Source organism: Etheostoma cragini, chromosome 17, assembly GCF_013103735.1.
Source record: "Etheostoma cragini isolate CJK2018 chromosome 17, CSU_Ecrag_1.0, whole genome shotgun sequence".
Taxonomy (NCBI): domain Eukaryota; kingdom Metazoa; phylum Chordata; class Actinopteri; order Perciformes; family Percidae; genus Etheostoma; species Etheostoma cragini.
The window spans coordinates 11196070-11217257 of record NC_048423.1 but is presented as its reverse complement, the minus strand read 5'-3'; the positions used below and the strand labels follow the sequence as shown (position 1 = coordinate 11217257).

The following is a 21188-nucleotide window of genomic DNA, read 5'->3' as shown; positions in this document are numbered from 1 at the left end:
GCCTGTACCTCCCTCTGAGTCCCACGGTAACAAGTGAGAAGAGAGTATACTTCTGTTCTCTGACTTGGCACTTTACTGCCATTAACACAGCCCACCTCTCCATGCTGAAAATACAGCACCAGAAAGCTTTTGAGTCTTTTTGTTTTTGACAGTGATTGAGTGAGTGAGTGAGTGAGTGAGTGAGTGAGTAATTGAGTGAGTTTGGATCAGCAAGAGTTTATGTCAGCCTCCAAACAGACAACAGAAACTTACAAACTGAGTTCATCCATTCAGTGTGACACATTAAACCCTATGAGTCAGCACAGAGCCGTAGGCTGAACGTGACGTTAAAAAAAAGTAGGATGAGAAGTTTATACTTGTACATTAAGTGGACTTTTAAAAGGAATGAAGCATACCACACAATAAAACAAATCAAACATACAAGCCAAGAAACAAGGTACTAAGTACAACTTTTGTCTTTAAAAGTGACCTTGCCTCAGCAGGCAACAAGTATCGTTGTGGGACCACTAATGAAGGAAGGGGACAGCTGGGCAGGGACAGGCTAAGTTGGACTGGTGGAAAGACAGAGAGGATACAACAGATCTGTAATGGAGACGGTGGAAAGAAGAGAGAAAGACAGCTGCGGCTGTGTGGACCACACATTATTATCCCTCCACATACCTCACAAACACTGCCCTTTACTGCGAGGCCTTGAGTTGATAGAAATGATAAGGAGCTAAGGTCGGGACTCAGTTTTGTGTGACTGCTCGTGGCCCAAAAACAAACAAAAACATTGCTGTAGCTATCCAATTTAGATGGACACAGATGAGTTTAGAGGAGGCGTTATCAAAAAGAAAATTACATTTGTGGCTTCAGTAAACAGACAAACACACCTTCCTTGATGTCTTCGAGGTATTGCTGTCGCCCGGCTGCCATCTGGAACAAAACAGGCTCAGCCACAAATTTCTGACCCCTTGACCCCCTCATCTCCTCCTCCTCTACATCCTCCCTCCTGTCACACACTCAAACTGCCATCCATCTCTAAAAACAATCTCTAACTGGACACTTCAAAGATGGAGGCCGAGACCTCCATTTTCATAAATGTGCGTACATGTCTGTGTGACAAAGTGACCCCAGCAGGTCACTCCAAACTGAGCCCATATCAAGAAGTCATACCATTGATCAATGTCCCCAGCACTCCCAGACAGGAGAGAAAAAGACCAACACCAAAAGGGAGGGAGGGAGAGAACAAGTGGCATAAGAGGATTGGGAGATGCTTGAGTCAGCAAATATTGAAGGTCAACGTTGTCAGAGAAGGGTTTTGTCTGCAGAGGGTGTTTTATTTTTGTGTGTGGTTCTTTACCTCAGAGTGTCGCCCAGCGTACTTCTGAAGGTCTTGGGGACACAGGGAAGTGGCAGTGAGCACTCATCCCAGGACCTCACTCCTCTCTGAGCCTCCTCCTGCACTCTGGCCTGAGGGAAAACACACAGCGTTATTGTTAACCTGTTGACTCAAAATTATACTAATGTTTCCAGCATTTACGTAGTATAAAACCCACAATATTATTTGGCAAATGGTGGGAAATGGGGACACAGCATTGCTTTTTCATTGATAAAAGCTGCATGCTGCAGTCAAAAACGAGTGGGGAGAGTGAACCAAAACAGTAATGTTGTGGGCCGCACAGGTAGACAAATAATGAGGTGAAAATCATTATTAAGCTCCACAATGTCTAGGGTAACTGCGGATTTGAGTGATAATTCTCAAGCGACTCCTCTTAACTGTCACAATTTTTACGTTATTGTTATAAAATAACAGCTATAGACATTAAGGGGCTCAGAGTTGTTAAAGTGCCGACAATGAAACTCATTGTCCCCGGTTTGACTCTAGCCGGAGACCTTTGTTGCACGTCATTCTTCATCTCTATCTCTTCTTATTTCCAGTCATCTACTAAGACTTGGGAAGCATTGTGCAAGTAATTCATTTAGGAGTCTATCTGAAGTGTGACTATAAGTTTGACCCCTGAACAAGCACCCCCAAGCAAACGAAGTAAACAGAGTATCTAATAATTAAATAATAATAAAATAAAGTGGGGAGAATGAATAATTTAACTGACTCTTAAAAAGTATGTAAGAGAAAAAAGAGGGAGGAAATTATAAAAGAACAGGAGGTAACAAGGCAGTATAGCTCGTGATATATTGATTTTGGTTATGTTATATCCTGAATTAGTGTTTCCTGGTTTAATGGGCTGCATAGTAATGAAAACAAATCTCTTAGATTATCTGACTTCAGAGTCAAATAAGCAATGAGAAAAATTAGTATAAACAGTGGTGCCAAGCTGTTTAGTCTAAAAAGCCTTGTGAAGATTGATTTCATCAGTATTACCACCCCCTGGTGTTCAATAACACAATAACAGAAAATTTCTTCTATTATGTGTATACTGAAGGGTTTTATCTTCTTTTCCCAAAAAGGTTAATCAGCCCTAATTTATTTATGCTTTTGTATCTTCTGATCTCACCCCTTCTTATTCTTTGCTTCCTCCCACCACCTCTCCAAGCTCTACACAAGTAGCAAATGAGCCTCTGAGCTGCTTTTGAGAACCACAAACAGATGCTGACGGGGTTCCTTACACAGCTATTACCATAAACAGAAGGACTGTAGGAATATGGACAGTCACACAAAAGTATTGTCGATGCAAATTGTATCAGCTGGAGTTTGATGTTGTGTTTTGGCCGCACAGAAAATTATCTATTCAGGTTAAACTTTGGCTTTGGCCACATAAATGGCTTAATTACATTACCCAAGATTATAAAGTAGAGAAACCTCAGAGTGCATTGTTTTAACGTCCTAACCCTAACATGAAATAAAATCAAATACTGGTCCGTCAACAGAAAATCTAACAAACTTATATATGGATTCCATTAAATCTGGAGGTTAGTAAGGCTTAAGGCCAAGGTACGACTGATTAAAGTTGCAATCAGGGTCTGGGATTCCTGCCATTTGATGATTATTATGTTTCAGGCATTTGAGGCCAGATTTGACAGCCACGTGCCTTGTAGTTGTTATTGTGAACACCACAAGTGAGACAGAGCCTGGTCATCTGTAGCTGAGCATCAGTCTGTCCTAACGGGGAGCCCCCAGGAGGACATATGGTCAAGGTCCCTGAGGGACACAGGGGATTGAAATTAGTGAGATGACAGGGTGGGGGTTTATTCAGATGTCCCAACCACCTTTAGGTAAATTGTCTTGGTAATACATGCAACTTCACAGATTTGATAGTGATAGAGTGTGTGAGGCCGCAGACAAGGTGCTTTGAGCTAAATGCAAACCTCAGCATGCTAATTTATGAATGTTAAGCAGGAATACTGTTCAAACCTAGTCACCATCAACTATTTTGACCTAATGATGGCACTTGATGAGTTAAGGGCTCATCTAAATTGTTATGAGGGAACATACATACAATAGTTTTCCTAGAAACCAAAAATGTCAACCTCTTGGTGGTGCTACTGGAAGTTAGGGGATCACCAGAGTCACTAGGATTCATCATCTGATTGTATGTACAAAATTTAATGGAAATCCATTTTGCTAGTTGTAGTTGACCAAAGTAATAAACTGATTAACCAACATTGCCATCCCTACAACCATGCTGCTAGTGTTTCTGTAGATCAAGGACAGATTTAAAGAAACTATTTATAGAAACTAATAGAAAATAGTAATTTGTGAATACAGGTACCTATACTGTACTGGCCACCCATACACACCCATTAATGATTATGTTTTCATTTTCATTAAACCCACATCAAGGTCAAAAGACATGACATGTGATGCTGTAATTATTTCTGCAGGGCTTGAGTTTCGCGCCCGCGCACAAACACACACACACACACACACACACACACACACACACACACACACACACACACACACACACTAATCAGTATATGACATCTCACCCTAGGGATAGGCTGGTGTGAACCAGATTAGATAGAGATTAATAATCCTTTAGATCACTGGTAGATAGATTACATCACTATAGCAGCATATGTCCTCGCCACAGGGACCACACTTAATGTGAGTGCAATGACACAAGGATTCAGGGTGCAGAGTATTAAATTCAGCTGAAGAGGAGAAAGTAGCTGCCGTCACACAAAAGGCGTGGCTGAATCTGTGCCAAGGTGACTCTTGCAAAATGAAACAAGAAAGAGTTCAGCTCTGCCACAAAAGATTGACAAACACATGAACACACATATTAGATATGTCTAGGGGTGGGTAAAAGGGACAGAATTTCAGTATATTAGAATATGTCATTCATTATACTGTATGCTGCAATATCTATATATTGTGTATGTTACAGCACATTTTCCTAGCCTGGAAATCAAGACCCAATTCCGAAAGATTAGGGGTCTGTCATCGAGTAATGAAAGTTGCCCATCTCAATGGGGTGGCCCCAGCACATTTGAAAGTCTCACTGCATGCAATTGGAAAACACTACAACCAATCACGACAACACGTGGGGAGCCGTATCCGGACGCTTACCTACCAGCAGATCTAACTGGTAGATTAAACTGTTGTCATCTGTTTAGGTTGTCTCTGGCCCGCCTATATCAGATACACCAATGCGATTGGTGCAGCTCGGCTACAAGGGCATAGTTACTGAGCAGCATTACTCGATGCCAGAGTAACTTGCTGAGCAAATTCAAATTGTGATCTTGCGAGAACTCTGGATTTCCAAGTTAACATTTTGCTGCGACTAACCATTATTTTCTTTTTTTGATTAATATGGCAGGTATTTACTTGATTAATCGACTAATTGTTTTATTTCCCCTTAACAGTTTTCAGGAATCCAAGGTGCAATATTCAGATATCTTGCTTCGTTAAAACAACAGTCCAAAAGCCACAGATAATACATCTACAATTATATGAAACAGAGTAAAGCAGTGAATCCTCACATTTGAGCCACTGGAACAAAGAAATGTTTGCTATTTTTCCTGTAAATAATAATAAAAAAAAGTGGTTCATCAATTATCAAATAGTCTAAATATTTAGGAATTTATTTTCTATTGACTGATCAACTGATTAATCATCCAATTAAATAATAACCTGACAGGAATATTTGTTTTTGGCCGATCCAGTGAATTACATCCCACCAAAATCACAATACTTCATCCCATTGGTGCATAAACTTTGTAAATGCAATATTGCCATAAAGAAATTATTCTCATTAATTTGCAACATTAGACACAATAACCAAATATAGAACTGAAACTTTAGCAATGAATAGATCAACAGAAAATCATTGTTTCTGTCATTTCTTCAAGCAAAAATGTCAAAGATTCTCTGTTTGCACCTACAAGTGTTAAGATTCTTTAGGTTTCATTGTAAACTTAATATTGGAGGTTTTGGACTGACAAAACAGGCAATCTGAAGAAGTTAAGCTGACTTCTGACTGGGATTTTGCAAGACAATAATCACTAAATGAGCTCATAATAAAAACAATGGAAAGTTGCAGCCCTAGCCTGATACAACCAGAGGAATTAAAGTGATAGCTACATCTGGGTAAACATCCCAGTCTCACATTATATCTTCATACTGCTCACCCACAGACACATCTATTAAATAATGCAGCTAGCATGTCAACAGTACAGTTTCTACACCAGAAGAGAATCCATGGGAATAGTAAAACAATTTCTAAGTAATATATAAGTAAGTAATGTAGCAGTTAGCCAATGCAATATCTACGTAGTGTATCTATCTTTCTATTTTTGCTGTCATTATCCGAACACTTGTATTGTACTCTGCGCCTGGCACTTTACTGGCTTTTTTCCAAGAAAGTTGAAAGCTGCTTTGTTGCCATAATATGCCCTGTGTGATGCTTGGCCCATTTTCCAGCCTGCTTTCATTGTGTAACCACACATACATTACATAAAACATGATTTGCTGCTTCAATTTCTGACTTTTATTCAGCAGGGATTTTGTGGCAGACATCAGAGCCATGAAAAGCAGAGCAGAACAGCAGCGAAATGCAAACTTTCCCTCTGATCCACTGAGCGAGGGAGGGAAAGAAAGAGAGATGGAGAGTTGGCTACGTTTCAGAGAACACGGTTTAATCACTGACCTCTACTCTTACAACTGAAGACAAATGGCCATGATTAATGAGGGCCATTCATCTTATAGGTCATGAGAAAAAACACAATGGCAATTGCATTTGCACATGCTGCTCTGATAAATCTATCTGCTGTATATATTAAACTGCAGTCCTGTGAGTTTGCACTTCACTTCTGATCAAAAAGCTCAGGGCACCCTTGTGTAGATCCAGCACTGTTCACTAGAGGGCAGCCTGTCTAAGTCGGGCTATTCTCAATAAAAATAGATTTGATATTCAAACCTCAAGGAAATGCTGTTGTTAACCACCATTAATAGAAAACACATGTATTGTTTCAATACACTCTGTACAAAACTGGGCCCTCCAGCTTTGTTTTAATTCATTCCTTAAAACATCTCTTTCACTTGTATCCAGCAATGTCCACCTACACTGTAGAAGAAAAGCATGATCTGAGACCAGTGATAGAAGAAGTTCTGCGATCCTTTACAAGTTAAATTACCTATATTACAATGTCAAAGTGCAGTAAGTATTACAAGTAATTGTACTTGTTCTACAGAACATTAATACATGTACATTATACGAGTGTTAATTTAATACGGTCAATATGTAAGCAGTAATTGCTGGTTGAGATGAAGTTAGTTTATCTTAATCTGAGGGGTCAAGAGATGATGAATGAGGGTTGGAAAGATAAAAACAGCTACATATTGCTTCACAAATATGTGTCCATTTGTTTCACTTCTCTCTAACCTTTACTTTTATTCTGGGCCTCAAACTGTTACTTAAAGGAAACTAATCAAGACGTTTAAAGGGGAAATCACTCTTAGCCATCTTAAATGTAACAAGAGACAACTAGAATTACTTTACTTAGTAAACTACAATCTTAAAAAAATGACACAGATATGCAAAACTGATCAAAGAACAAAACACAACTCAAGGGACTCGGAAGATGGTACAAGGTTAATTTATGCCTAAGATTAAGCAGTAAAATGAAGAGGTTTGGTGTGTACTGTGCGTTGGATTTTGTCTGTGTTTTAATTTGAACCCATCTCTCTCTGAAGACCATCTTTTCACACACTGAGTTGAGTGGCACACAATTACACCCACTTTTCACAGCATATATATGTCAGACATTATTTGACTGTTAACTGTACCTCTAAGTTAACTAAGTCCACACACACACAAACACACACACAAACTCACACAAAGACACACACAAAGACACACACACACACACATACACACACAGATCCGTCAAGTTGTTATTTTCTTTTGCGCTGTGGCAAAGGTCAGCTTACACACGTTTTCATGACCCCTCAGGGTATATAGACATACTGTATATGTGTGTTTGTGTGTGTTTATAGAGCTGATGGAGACTGACATGAGGACTGACACGGATGCTGAGCTGTTCTGCGGTCTAACCCAACAGCAGGGATGAACTATAAATAGACCATCACATTCACCCCCAAAACTCTCCTATTCCGCTTTTTTTGTCCTGTTTACTCTTTTCCCTTTGCTTGATCTGCAGACCTTTTATAACATTTGCTTTGCTTTCTATTTCCTCCACCAACTACATGTTTCTTCCTTGCTTTGCCTTGTAGATTCCTAATGTTTTCTGCCTCCCTTAATCATCTCCCCAAATCCCCATTTTCAATTACTTACAGTCTTTTGTTTGAGGATTTTTGGTCCCAGAGAGAAGAAGAGCTAAAAAACAAAGAATTATATCCAAAATACTGGAATAACAAATAGGTCAACAGCAATCTTGTGATCTCAGAAGAGAGAGGGAGAGTGTGTGATGGGGAAAGGGGGAGATGGGCTAGTTAAGAGTGGAGATAGGGGGAGACATTTATGTAAGCAAGGCTAATCCCCTCCCAACCCTGCATAGTAAATGAGATAGGATGACAACGGCATCATTTCATCTTTTTATCTCAGTATCTGCCGTCGCTACCACTCTGAACCGCTCTGTCTGCACCTTAATCTATGTGTTTGATCTTTGACAGCAGACAAGAGCTATACATTTTAAACTCCACATACTAGCAAATCCTGGTCTGCTAACACTTTATTATATCATCAACAATAACATCTGATTTTTGAAATCTCTCTCACAGTGAGAAAGGAATTGGACATCTTCCTGTTAAACAAACTCAACTGACAACAACTACTAATATTCCACATCTTGTTTGTTATCAGATGCCAGGCATTGGTTTTCTAAAAGTGGAGCTACAGAAACAACATGATTATAGTAAATTATATACTGAATTTTTTTAGATTTGGACTCATAAAACTCCCATCATCACATGACCCTCACCCCTCTTATCCTTCTCTACTTAGCTCTAAGCCGAAATTCTGACCTCTCCCAGTCCCATCACACTCTGCCACCCAGACACCCTAATCTGTGGAGGTACGTTTGGTTTACAAAGGTCAACAAGGCCAGCAGAGTGGGCATGATTAGGTATTTCAGCACACAACTATTGACTGAATCCTCTCATAAGGAAAGATAAGACATTACATATCACGTGAATGGTTTCAGTTTAAAATGACCTATTCCGTACTTTGTGTTTAGTGCTTGGCATATTGACATTAGCATTTAGCTTAAAGCAGTGCTGCCTAGTACAGCCTAACAGAGCTGTTTACTTTGAGATTCCTTTGAGGCTCTTCGGAAACCTATGGGTGACATCCTGTGCTGAGCAAGTTACTTTTAAAAAGTAATTAGTTACAGTTACTAGTTACTTCTTCCAAAAATTAAATTAGATACTCAGTTACAAATTATAAAAGTAACTAGTTACTTCAGAAAGTAACTAATACCTTACTTTCAATTACATTTTTAAATGCTCAAATGTGACCCCACCTCCACCCCTCTTTAACGGAACATAAAATCCATGTGCATGTTCAATTATATAGGATAAATCAGAATATATAATGAAATGGACACTTAATACAATACATTACCAGAAACTGTACACAAATCTAAACTCTTTTAATGTTGCTGTGGGACAAGTGAGACCAGCCACCAATCAAATACCACGTACGTAGATATTATGTCTAGTGGATCGATACAAATAACAACATAGATGTTTTGGAACTTTTTATATTTATTGCCCCTCAAAAGGCCACAACTGGGCAAAATTAAATGCTTTTTAAGCACTAAAGCAAAAATAATTAAATAAGTACACTCTTTGCGCTGGTGTGTGCGTTGAGCCGGAGTGTGTGTGTGTGTGTGTGTGTGTTTGTGTGCGTGTGTGTGATAGAGCGACGGAGAAGTGCGAAAGTGACAGTGATTAGCTTCGGAGCGAGTAGCCACTCTAAGGTCATAGTGCCTATGTTTTCTGACCACGGTGAAAAATCTTTAGCAGAAAAAAGTTACCCCCCCGACCCCCTCCTTGGTTTCATAACACCATACCTGTCTCTCGTTGACTGACTCGCTTGTGTTGTTCGTAATGAACACCCGCCTAACTCTACCTCTGAATGGCTTACCAGGACATTTTAGTCAACCTCAGCCAATCGTTAGCATTTTTGCGCTTGTCTCGTGCACTGCCCACTAACCAAGGAACAAAAGAAGTCTTTGCCTCTCAGAGATCAAGTTGATCTGATGAAAAAAACAGCTTCAATTATAGTAACACGCTGGCAGTAACGATGACAGCGTTATTAAGATGGGAAGAGTAATCAATTAGATTAGTCGTTACTGAAAAAGTAACACTGTTATTCCCATCACTGGTGACATCACAGAGACTATGGTTTCAGCCTGACCCTGCCCCAGCATCACTGATGGGTGTGGTTAGTGAACACCTGTAACCATGTGCAACAGTGATGTCACGGTGCACAGACACAACATGAACACTTCAACATCAATGCAGCATAGTGAGAAGTTCAACCACCGGGGGCTAGCAAAACAAGATTTTCAGGGGATATTACTCAATAAAGATAAAATAAACCCATAACACAAAGCAACATCATTTTACAAAATCCTTAATTATGGTTCTATAAGCATAGATATGTACAGTAGTGGATATTTACAGATTTCACCACAGACTCTTTCTAAGTTACTATAAACATATCTTTGGCATTTCTGCCACTTTCTTGTTATTAATTGGATCATTTATGCCAATATACACCTACGAGCCTCAATACACACTTATCTTGGCCATCAGTCAAGTTTTATTACCTCCATTAATGGGTTTGAATGAGTTGTTCTACTTTACATTCCGCCATCAATTCTTTAGTTACAGTTAAAATATTTTAACATTGATAAAGGGTTATTGGACTTGCCAGGTTTTCCTAGAAGGTAGACAATCAAACGCTCTATATAAGTAAGCTAGATTGGCATCATGAAAATGATTGTGTAACCCCCCCTCCACCTCTCCAATCCTCCTGCTCAGACAGGACGCTCCAGTAAACTTTGACCTACTTATGTTTGCCCCCAGTCTGGGCCAAGAGGGGGGGAGAAAAACACCAAGACCCCAAGCACTGCAAGCATCACGCTGATGCGGCTATGAGTTTGATAAGTATCAGTTATGATAAGAATATGAATATCAAAGGCTTGTTTAGACAATACATCTTTTGAATTTTAAATTGCAGCGGGAAGGCGAGGGAGGCTTGAGGACGCGTGCAATGGAAAGAATCACACTGGACTCATTGTTCAGTACATTTTAAACTAAATAGTATGTGCGCACGCACGCACGCACGCACGCAAACACACACACACACGCACACACACACACACACACACACACACACACACACACACACACACACACACACACACACACACACACACACACACACACACACACACACACACACACACACACACACACACACACACACACACACACACACACACACACACACGCGATGGGGACTTGATTTCACTTTTCTGCTGATAAAACACATCCTTCATCTTTTTATCCGCACTGTGTCTCTCTTTTCCAAGAAATCTCACTCAGCAGATGGACACAATCCTCCATAACCAATTCTCTGCAGGATAACGCAGAGCAGACAAAGACACGGCGACACAAAAGCAGACAACACCTCCATGATTCAGCTCTGTCAGTGTAAAACCAAGACCCAGAAAAAACTGATACAAAACCAGAGACTGCATCACTTCATAAACTGCAATGTTCAGAATCTGCCAAATGTTTCATAAACGCAGGACGGATTCCAGGCCAGCTGAGTCCTGGCAATCCATGTGTGATGGGACCGCTAAGGGGTGAGGGCTGTCTTGGATGAGAGGGTGGTGGGAGTTATGTTACCGCGGCTCGGACTGCATCCCAGAAGTTCCCAGAAGATTTCTGGGAACATCGGAGACCAACATGTGTGTAAGAGAAAGGAAGTAAGAGATGCAAGGATGGACGTTTGGCGAAGTGACATCTGTCAGCAATTAAAAAGTAGGGTTCAATCACGTAGTTTCACCACTGAGAGTACAGTATGCACAGATACACTTGGGTCATGATGTAAACTCTCTCATGGTTAAACCCCTCCCCGTCTCCCTCTCCTCTCTGCTTCCACGAGACAAGCCGACCACAATTTATCCAAGCTAGTCAGCTGATGCGGGAAGGGGGAGGGGTCGCCATTAATACGCGTTCTGCCGAGGGGTCATATGGCAGACGCATCCTCCAAGCTGGCTTCACTCCGCTGAGCAAAACACACACACATATAAAGAGGCAGAAGCTGGCCAAAAGGGTGGGTCTGATCTATAAATCAGACACATGTCCAAACAACTGGGTGTCAACAGATCTTTGCTTATGTTCTTAGCTCATAGGTACCCCACTGCCAAATGTGGAAAAACTCTTTGATTTGATTTGCTGAGATAGTTGTTTTAGACAGGGCCTATGAACAACTGTGTAGGGTTTGGAAAGAAAAAATCCTTTCTGAGAAGATCCTCCTGAGTAAATTAAAGCTAAACCACAGCAGCAGGGGGCAGATGAGCTTTTAAACCGGATCAATAATTCATGTTTTGCTTCCTCTGGCCGGAACAAATCAGGTTTCCAATTGAGGAAAATCAACAAGCAGCTTAATCAATGACTTTCGTACTTGTACAGTAAGGAAGAGGGACGTTGTTGCATGTAAAGAATCCAACTCTGATAGATTTGTTCAGATTTCAAGCTAGAATAAGAAAATGGTTCTTAACTCACAAAGAATGGGTTTTCTCATAGAGACAAGATTGCTACCAATAAAAACATCTTATTGTTGCAGCTGCAGGTCATATCCCGGCCTCCTAAAACCATTTATCTGTTACCGGGCAAAGTGCCTCGATTCGGGACCTAATACTGGTGTCATTCATCAATCTTGTGTCTTGTGTATCTGTGTGTGCGTGTGTGTGGTCTGCTGTTTCAGCACTGGCCATTTTGGTCCACATACATCAACCTACTGACAACAGTGAAGTGACGCTTCGTGACATATGAGGCCACTTTACCTTCTCCTTAGAAAGAGAGAGGGAGAAAGGCTAGGCAATGCTCCAATGAATTATAACTGGATCCATGTGCAGTGATGGTACTTATACTGTACAGCTGCTGCATTTGTGCACTTCAAAGGTTGATAACTACTTACATAATCACTGTGAATTTTGCTGCATTGTAACATCTTAAAACTGCAATTTCAGCGTGCAATAGATGTTTCTCTACATTATTTTTAGGGTGAAGTGAACATATACATGAGTGGTGAGGAAACACACTTTGATTGGCCTACTAATGGAAGTTTGGAGCAGTTGGCAGACTTCAGCACTCCTGGTTCTAATGTGATCTGTGCTAGAGCTCTGCCCACTAATGTCCATTATACACATACTTACTCCACTCGGCATTGATTCTGTCTTTTCTTACAGACTGGAAAGGCTTTCAGAGCTAATCTCCACCTGCCATCTTAGCTATCAGATTCCAACAGCAATTTAATTGACCTGCAATGTACTTACGCAAAGAAAACACATTTTGAGTCTCCTTTCATGTTAAAAAGGGTTTTGCACAAGCATGGTAATAGACAGGCAGTGTGCAAGCTCATGGAACATTTAATGGCTGCTTTTGGGTGTTTTTTTTCTGTAAAAAAGAAATCAGAGGAGATAATGACAGGCTGAGACTTTAGACAGCTTGACGATGATAGGATTGGTCCAATCTATACAGCCACACCTTGAGGCTGATGAATAGGTAAGGCAGAAAACTGTATGTAGGAAGCTCCCATGGCTCCATATTCTTCTTGACTAGTTAGAGACATGCTAGCGGCTCTGTTAGGCACAACGGTGCTTTGAGCTAACTGCTAACTTTAGCATGCTCCTCGCGTTCACCATTTTCACCATCTTAGCTAAGCATGTTAGTATAATTGAGTAATTGGATTTTCTAATTAGCCCCTGATGGGAATATCTTTAGTTTTGCAAGCATTTGCTCAAGAATAAAAATGTGTGGACAAGTTTTGACCTGATGATGCTGCTTGTGGAAGGTTCAGGAGATCACCAAAGTTATTACAATTAATCCTGAGGGTGACATGAATGTCTGCACCGTATTTAAAAATATTGCATTCGGGACAAAAGCGGTCGACCAAAAATACCATCCATAGAGCCAGCTAAGCTAAACAGTACAACACTTGATACAGCCTAATTCTTAAACTTATATCTTATAAACTTACTATATTTATGCAGAAAGAAGCAGTCTTTCCCCCTGTAGACCTGGCCTGGCCTCCTGTAGCTTGACAAATGTCATTTTATTATTGTGATGCAGTCAAGAAATCTTCATGATCAACAATGCCAATTCTGACTTAATTTGATACATAACTCACCACAACAAAACAAACCAAAGAAAACCTGTATAGGCATTGCTGTTTTTTTCTATTCATGGAAGAGATTACTGTATTTGAGTTTGATTGCACTGCACCGACCTAGTCATTATCATCAGTATACAAGGGATGGCCTCTACTCTTTTAGTAACTGGAGGAGTTTGCATAATGTTAGTGTAAATTACCTATACTTCAAATGTCAGAGTGTATACACTTTATTCAATTATTTTGAGTAATTTGTAAGATTAATAAAGAGCCTCGTAAACCCAAAATAGCTTACCTGGCTTTCATGTCAGACATACTGTACAGGGTCAGAAATGCAAAAAATTGTAATTTTTATCTGGAAAGCTGTGTTTGTTTTAGCAAATAACAAACCATAAACAACAAAAATGTATTCAATATAAAATATTTGCAGTAGAGGATTGCTGTACTGTTTATGCATCCATGTATATACAGGAAACCATGATTACACATCACTTGTGGTTGAGAGTTTTACCCACTGACCATAACATCTCATCGTACACTGCTACTGTAAAAATTCACACAAATTACTGGGAAAAATTCAACTCTATTTTAATGATTTGCAGCAGGCAGGCCTCTTCAAAAGTTATATAACTATAGTTTAGTTGTTTAACTTTTCAGTACTCAGGACCAGACTAAATGCAGCTCTTGTTCAGTGAATGTCTGACAGTGGAATGAACACAGATTTAGACATGTTTTAACACTGAGTAAAACAATGATAAAACTACTATTTTAAATAATGTTCAATGAACATATAAAGCTATGAGATAAATGTCTCTGAATGAAACCTAAATAAGTGTTGAGCATACAGTATGGTGTCTATAATCAAGTTCCATTTAAGTCGGGTAAACTCCAATTGGGCTTAAACTAGCAAGATGAGCATGTGAAAGGAAGCATGTCACTGTAAACAAGGAATGATTGGTGTTTTGTGTCTTCCTCCTGATTCAAAGTTGGATGTTAACATAAAACCTGCTCTTAAAAGGCTCACATAAACCAAAATATTTGTACTGCTGTTTTTGAGGATTGTGTTTATGGCAACAGGTTGTCTCTCCCTAAGTAGCGTAGACACTGGACACTAATTTCAGATGAAGAACTTCTAAATGCTGAAATCATTTTAATTGCAAGAGACGATTAATCACTGAAAATAATCAAGAGAGGAAATAAAAAGAACCGTCTCCTTCCACTCCGTCATATCCATGTTGTTTTGTTTATTTCTGGTCACAGTAAAATCTCTGGAATGCAAGTCAACATAATGCATCTACAAATCACTCACGTATGTACTGAATGCACATTTAAATGAACAACTGAGAACTTGTTTTAATGTCATCGAGCACACTCTAACCTGCATGAAAGAAAAACAATCTATCTGCTGGGGTTTCTTTAAGAGTAAAAAGTTACAGATTCAAAATGCTGTATATTTGAAACATATGAATTATAGAAGATGCAGATAATTGTTAATCTTTTTGATAAATTGGTCCAAGACTTTCAAAAACAAAACTGTATGAACATTAACGCAAAGCCATTAGTGATGTTGCTACACTTTTAGTTAAGAACGGGTTTTTAAAAGCAGGAAAAGGAAGGTCACTGAAAACCCAGAAAGCTAGTCACCAGACGAGGGTAGTCTCTGTCTGTTTTTGTGTGTGTGTGTGTGTGTGTGTGTGTGTTTTAGTTTTAAATGTACTGAACAATGAGACCACAGTCAATGAGTCTAACACTGACAGCTCGTCGCTCCCCTGCTGTGCTCTAGCTCTTGTTCTGTTTTAATGGGCTGACAGCGAGAAACCGACGGAAATCTCAATGACGCTCCCGCCGTTAGACACACTACAGCTGAGGGAAAGCACAAGCAAAACTGGATCTCAGCAACAACATTACTTCCACGAACTGTGTCTAGAAATGGGGGAGAAACTGCACAGGAGACAGTGAACTGCAGCATTAAATCAAACAAACCTGCCTGTCTGACATGAAGCTTTAGACATGAAATAGTACCTGGTTCTACAAGACTTTTCACATGTAAAAATTCCTTTCCAGAAAAAAAGGAAATATGATATTATAATTAGGCCTCTTTTTTACAGTTATTTTATATGTATAAATTTGTTTCTGTATTATTTATTGTATACTTAATAGTAATGTTAAATATGTTTGTTTATGTATGCACAACTCACCCCATAAAATTCCATATAGGAGTAACTTCTTGTGGCATAAACCTTTTTCTGATCTAATTCTAATTCTGAAACACATGTCTCAAAACGTACCCAGAGGCTAGTTGCATGCTTTTAAATCACATCCACTACTCAACGTCATCCCGGCTGCAGCAAAATGAAATGGAAGTCTGTTATCATTTCAATCCCAGATGGTTGTAGAGACATTTTGCTAATTGAGCCTCACAGGTGAGGATCAAATTACGCTCTCTCTCTCTATATATCCCTTTATTGCGGGATTTTCCTTTACTCGTTATGCAAGAGTGTTCCCGAGTGCACAGATGTGCCCCTTGTGTGCACATTTATATGCTATTTTCAGATGAGATTATCTAATGAGCAAATTAAGCTGCAAAAGCTGCTGCTACATTTTTAGCAGTAGGTGTGTCTATCATGTTTCAGCATCTTCAGAGCAAGTACTGTGCGTATGTGCTCAGCTGTCATAGTGCCTCTGGCTGTGTTCTAGTTTCGACACGTATGTGTTAAATCAATGTAGACATGAATTGAGATGATGGGAGGTTGGATTATTCAACAGTAGAAGCAGATGTCAAGATGACGAAAATCTATTTCATAATCAATTTGGAAAGGTAAAGCAGGAGCACAGAAAGAAGAGGAACACAGTTTCTGGATTACATGCCATCAAAAGCACACTGAACCATTACTTTGGTCATGTTCTCGCTCGACTGCCTCGATGTAGCCACCCTAAGGGCTTCTCGTCCTGTGTAGGAGCCATGTGATAAAAAAGGATCCCTCAGCATCACACCCTCCTCCCCTAGCTGTTCCCCCCCCCCACCTCTTCAGCTGTTTCCATCCTGATCATCTGACAGCTCGGTTATCACCTTCCACCAAATCCCCCTCTCCTCCTTCTCTCTCTATGTGTCCTGGCACACCCCGCCTGTGCTGTGGTGACAAGGCAGGATGATATAGGGTCTCCAAGTGAGGTGGCGTGATGCCTGATCACCAAGTCAACATCCGTGCAGGTAAGGAGGGAGCAAGTGTGTGCGCATAAGAAAAATAATACATGTTTGCAGCGTGCGTACATGCATTCATGTGTTTTTTTGCATTTAGCTAAGGTCTTAAAGCTGTGACAACATGACGTCTAACCCATCAACCAGCTGCAGGGAGGGTGTTCACCACAGAGGAGAAGAAGATGGAGAGCATCTCAGGAATGCTTCAACATTTATATCTGCTCCTAGGGATTATTTATGGTTCCATAAGACCCGGGGCGTTTCCAGTTCAACTACTAACTAATCCATATATTAAAGTGGGCCTTGAGAACATAAAACAAGTGGTGCTTAGGTCTCTCTCTTTTTCTTTCTTTCTTTCTTTCTTTCTTTGTGTGACCTCTCTTTATCATCCTACCTGCTTTCTGAGAACTGACAAGAAAAGTGATATACAAGAGCAGTTGTGCGTGCGTGTGTGTGCGTTTGCCAGCTGAAAGGGGGCAGCCGAAATCCCATTCACCGAAACAGCCGTATGGAGATAACAGAGCAATGCTTCTTTCTCTTCACACACACACACACACAAACACACACACACACACACACACACACGCGCGCACACAAACACACTTCAACTGCACATTATGCTAAAATACTTTAAAACTACCAATTACAAATTAATCATGTAGACTACTGTAAACCATGCCACTCTAACGCAGTACTATCAACTTAGTATCATCAACCTCCATTTTGACACAAATGGCCATAAATCATTTTGCACAAATTAGTCAACATCATAAAAATAAGTTACTTTCAATGCCTAACTAGATGTATACAAACAGGGTGAGAAGCTTTGAAACGAAGACAGTAACTTTATTCAACCCTCCTGTTGGAGGATATAACATAAAAACGCAGGCTGACCCAATAAATCACTGTTACACGTTGCGAGATTAACGTTACTCACCTTAAAGCAATAAGTTCTTCACAAGCAGACCGAACACTAATATTTCCTAACACAGTGAATGTGCATGAATCCGGTGTCCTTTTCTGTGCAGGTATAACTTTTATGAAAACAGCAAGCAGCCTGAAAATGTTTCGCTTCTTCATCTGTAGTTCTTTCTGTAGTTAATGCTCCTTTTCCCACAAACCCGTTCGGGTCCACAGCAGCTCGGTAGATCCGCTGCTGATCGACGCTGCTGCTCAGGGTGTGTGTTTGGTACTGTCACCGCCAGAGCCAGGGCTGCAGCTCAACGGGGCGGGCTGACTCTCTGCAACAGAAGGGGCTCGACTGCTGATCCACAACAGTTAGGTTAGGACCGGGTAATGAAGGGCAGGGGCGCCGCAAGAGGGTGCTGCGACAACCGATGAAGCTATTTCTCTAGTGGATGTTGATTTGGGCTTTTTACTACTTACAATAATAGAGCCTTTTTTTTTTTTTTACCTGTGCAGTGAATAACTGGCAGTAGAACTAGGCCTGGCCTACTATAGGCTACTTGATAGACTGGTAATGATAATTAAATATTGTGGCCTACAGAGAACAATCAGAAGATAAACAATAGAGAAGTTTGGGACACAGAACTGGTATCCAGTGTAACCATCCAACCTTGCAACCATCTGGTAAAAGTTGATTGGAGCTAGGTGCTGAAGAATTTACAATAAGTGCTCCCCACCTATCATTAAACGTCTTTTGGGGTTGCACTGTCTGTTGTCTATTGTCTTGAATTACGTTTTTGTCTTCATATGACTGTTAAAAGTGGTCACTGTTTTGTTGGGGAACATATCACATGCTGGTCTAAGTATTTTAGCAGTTTGTTATTTTTCTGAATAATATAAAATCATTATATGTAGTAATGTAAGTGCTTTTCTAAGGCCTTTTACAGTCATGTCTTATACCAGTGGTTCCCAACCTTTTGGGCTTGTAATCTAATAAATCAAATTCACAAGAAAATAGCCTAAATGAAGAGAAAAGAAAAGGGGTGCATTTGGGGGACTCTAGGGCTCAAGTTCTGTCTAAAAGACTTGGCTCAAAAGCACTGAAAGAATCATAAGGTTGAAATCATCCACACCTTTTCTTTGATGAGACTAATTTGCTTGTTGACATCCAGAACAGGAGAGCCAGGTGGTTTCAAGTGAGCTCCTCACCGTCTGTACTCCGCCCGGAACTCTCAGGCTGAGAGATTCCCGCCCACTGCCTCCTGTCCACTCAAACACCCTGGAAACACAATATGGGGTCTTCTCTAACCACAATAGACTGCCACCTGCCTGATTCATCCATGAAAGAGGAGCTGTATGAATGGCTGAACGACCTTATTTGTTATAGAGAGGTTTGATTTCAACCTTTCAGGTCTTAAGGAGCAAAAATCCCTGTCAGTCAAAAGTTAGACAGCAGTAATGTTAATAATCCATTAAGAGTTATCCAAGCATCCTGCAGGTGTGAAAGATTGGTCGCTCATGATTCATTTACACATAAGTGTTAATTAATCAGTCAGTTTTCCTTTGTTTGGACGGTTGCTTCTTAGCAAAAAAAAAAATCTGGGTATTTTTGTTGCATTTTGTGCCCTCTCTCTCTCTGCCCTGATTTTCTGTCATCTTTCTATTGTTGCACTTGTAAAGGCATAAATCACCAAAGATTCTTGAGAAAATGTGTTTCAAGAAAACCCATTGATTCCCATTGATTTCTTCTGCTCCTTGTAAGAAATATTTCATGACTCTATGATATTAAAGAGTTCATCAAGGTGGATTCTCTGCAGTGCAGTATTACATCTTTATCCCATACAGAATGTGACGTAATCACTCCTCTACATTATCATATAAAACTGTCAACAGCTCAAACGTGAGGACAGAAACATTTCTTTTATACCATTTTCAGAACAAAATACTTTACACCTTTGCCTCCACAGCATCACCTTTTGTCTTTGATGTTCGGCTGGCCCTCCTGCCTGAGGAGAAAAATATTCAGGAGATCTGTCGTGGTTGAACTCCAACTGAACTCTTCTCCACTGCGTGCAACATACCAATTTATATCCTGCTCCAATGCCAAGTACGTAACTACACCTCTCCTTCTCTGCCCCCGTTTCTCCTCCTGCTCATCGCTCCCTCCAGATTATCAGACACCTCTGCTCTTTTTCTTCCCCCTAATCCCACTGCATCTCTTCCTTCTCTGCCACATTCAGCCTCCGCCCCCCCAATTCACCATTTCAGCCCTACTTTTCTCAATCCCTTTCTCCTTTAATTTGCCTCCATGGTTCATTTCAACTTCAGGCTTCGACAGCCCACAATGCTAATATGATTTCCAGCTGAAATGAAACATGCAAATGTGCGGCAGCCTCTCCTTTTACCCCAGTGGGTTCCCATTGGTCTCTACTTCATTAGGCTGCGGTAGATAGATATTTTTTTGAACTGCATTGTATTGGCTTCATGCTTGTGGGTAGATTGTGTTTTTCCAGAAATACAAAAGCAGAGTTAGTGTATTGCCTTCTTACATAATATGCAAATGAGTATGTGTGTGTGTGTGTGTGTGTGTGTGTGTGTCTTTGTGTGTGTGTGTGTGTGTGTGTGTGTGTGTGTGCTTCTGTAGATCCTGTGTGCTTAAGTGTATATTCTAAAAAAAAAGTCCTTGCTATGGGCAGCCTGTGAGTTTCATACAAGACAAGTTGACTTATTTCATATTCACTGAGATGTTAATGCTGCAAAGCAGAGAAAACAAATCTGCTCATCCAATTTTTTGTCTTATCTAAAATTGGATGTTTTTAGCAAAGTCTCAACAGCTAGTGGGTGGATCGCCATGAAATTTGGTACACATATCCATGTTCCCCAGAGGATGAATCCTAATAACTTTGGTGATCTCCTGACTTTTCTTTTTTTGTGATCAAATGTTAGTGTTACTATCATTTTTTTTAGACGGTTAGAAATTATAAACAAGTGTGACAAACAATTACAAACAATACACTGCGACTGGGAACGCGTCCCGGGGCAAAAAAAATACATAGAGACGATAGACGGGAGGGAGGGAAACAAAACAATACATGCAGAAACAGACACATACACAGACAGACACAAGACAAGGGACCAAACACCTGTGCAAGTTAAAGCACAGCGGACCTCATCAATTCATCGAGGCCCACCCAAGGGTCCAGAGTCTTTCTTGGCTCTCCATGAATGCTTCCCGTAGAGAGAGCACAATAACATTAAACAAGGCG

The 21188-nt window shown here is 40.3% G+C and overlaps 1 protein-coding gene across 2 annotated transcripts in view; it reads right to left on the bottom strand.

Moving 5' to 3' along the window:
- lzts2a (leucine zipper, putative tumor suppressor 2a) overlaps positions 1–18252 on the bottom strand; it is a 37740-nt gene extending 19488 nt beyond the window's left edge. Inside the window, exons 1-2 of one of the 2 annotated variants that reach the window (XM_034899188.1) lie at positions 17954–18252; positions 1343–1452 (exon numbers count right to left, since the gene is read on the bottom strand). The gene's annotated coding sequence lies outside the window, so the exon portion shown is untranslated. The remainder of the gene's footprint in view (positions 1–1342; positions 1453–17953) is intronic. The other variant, XM_034899191.1, reaches the window with a different exon arrangement.
- Between the last annotated feature and the right edge of the window lie 2936 nt (positions 18253–21188).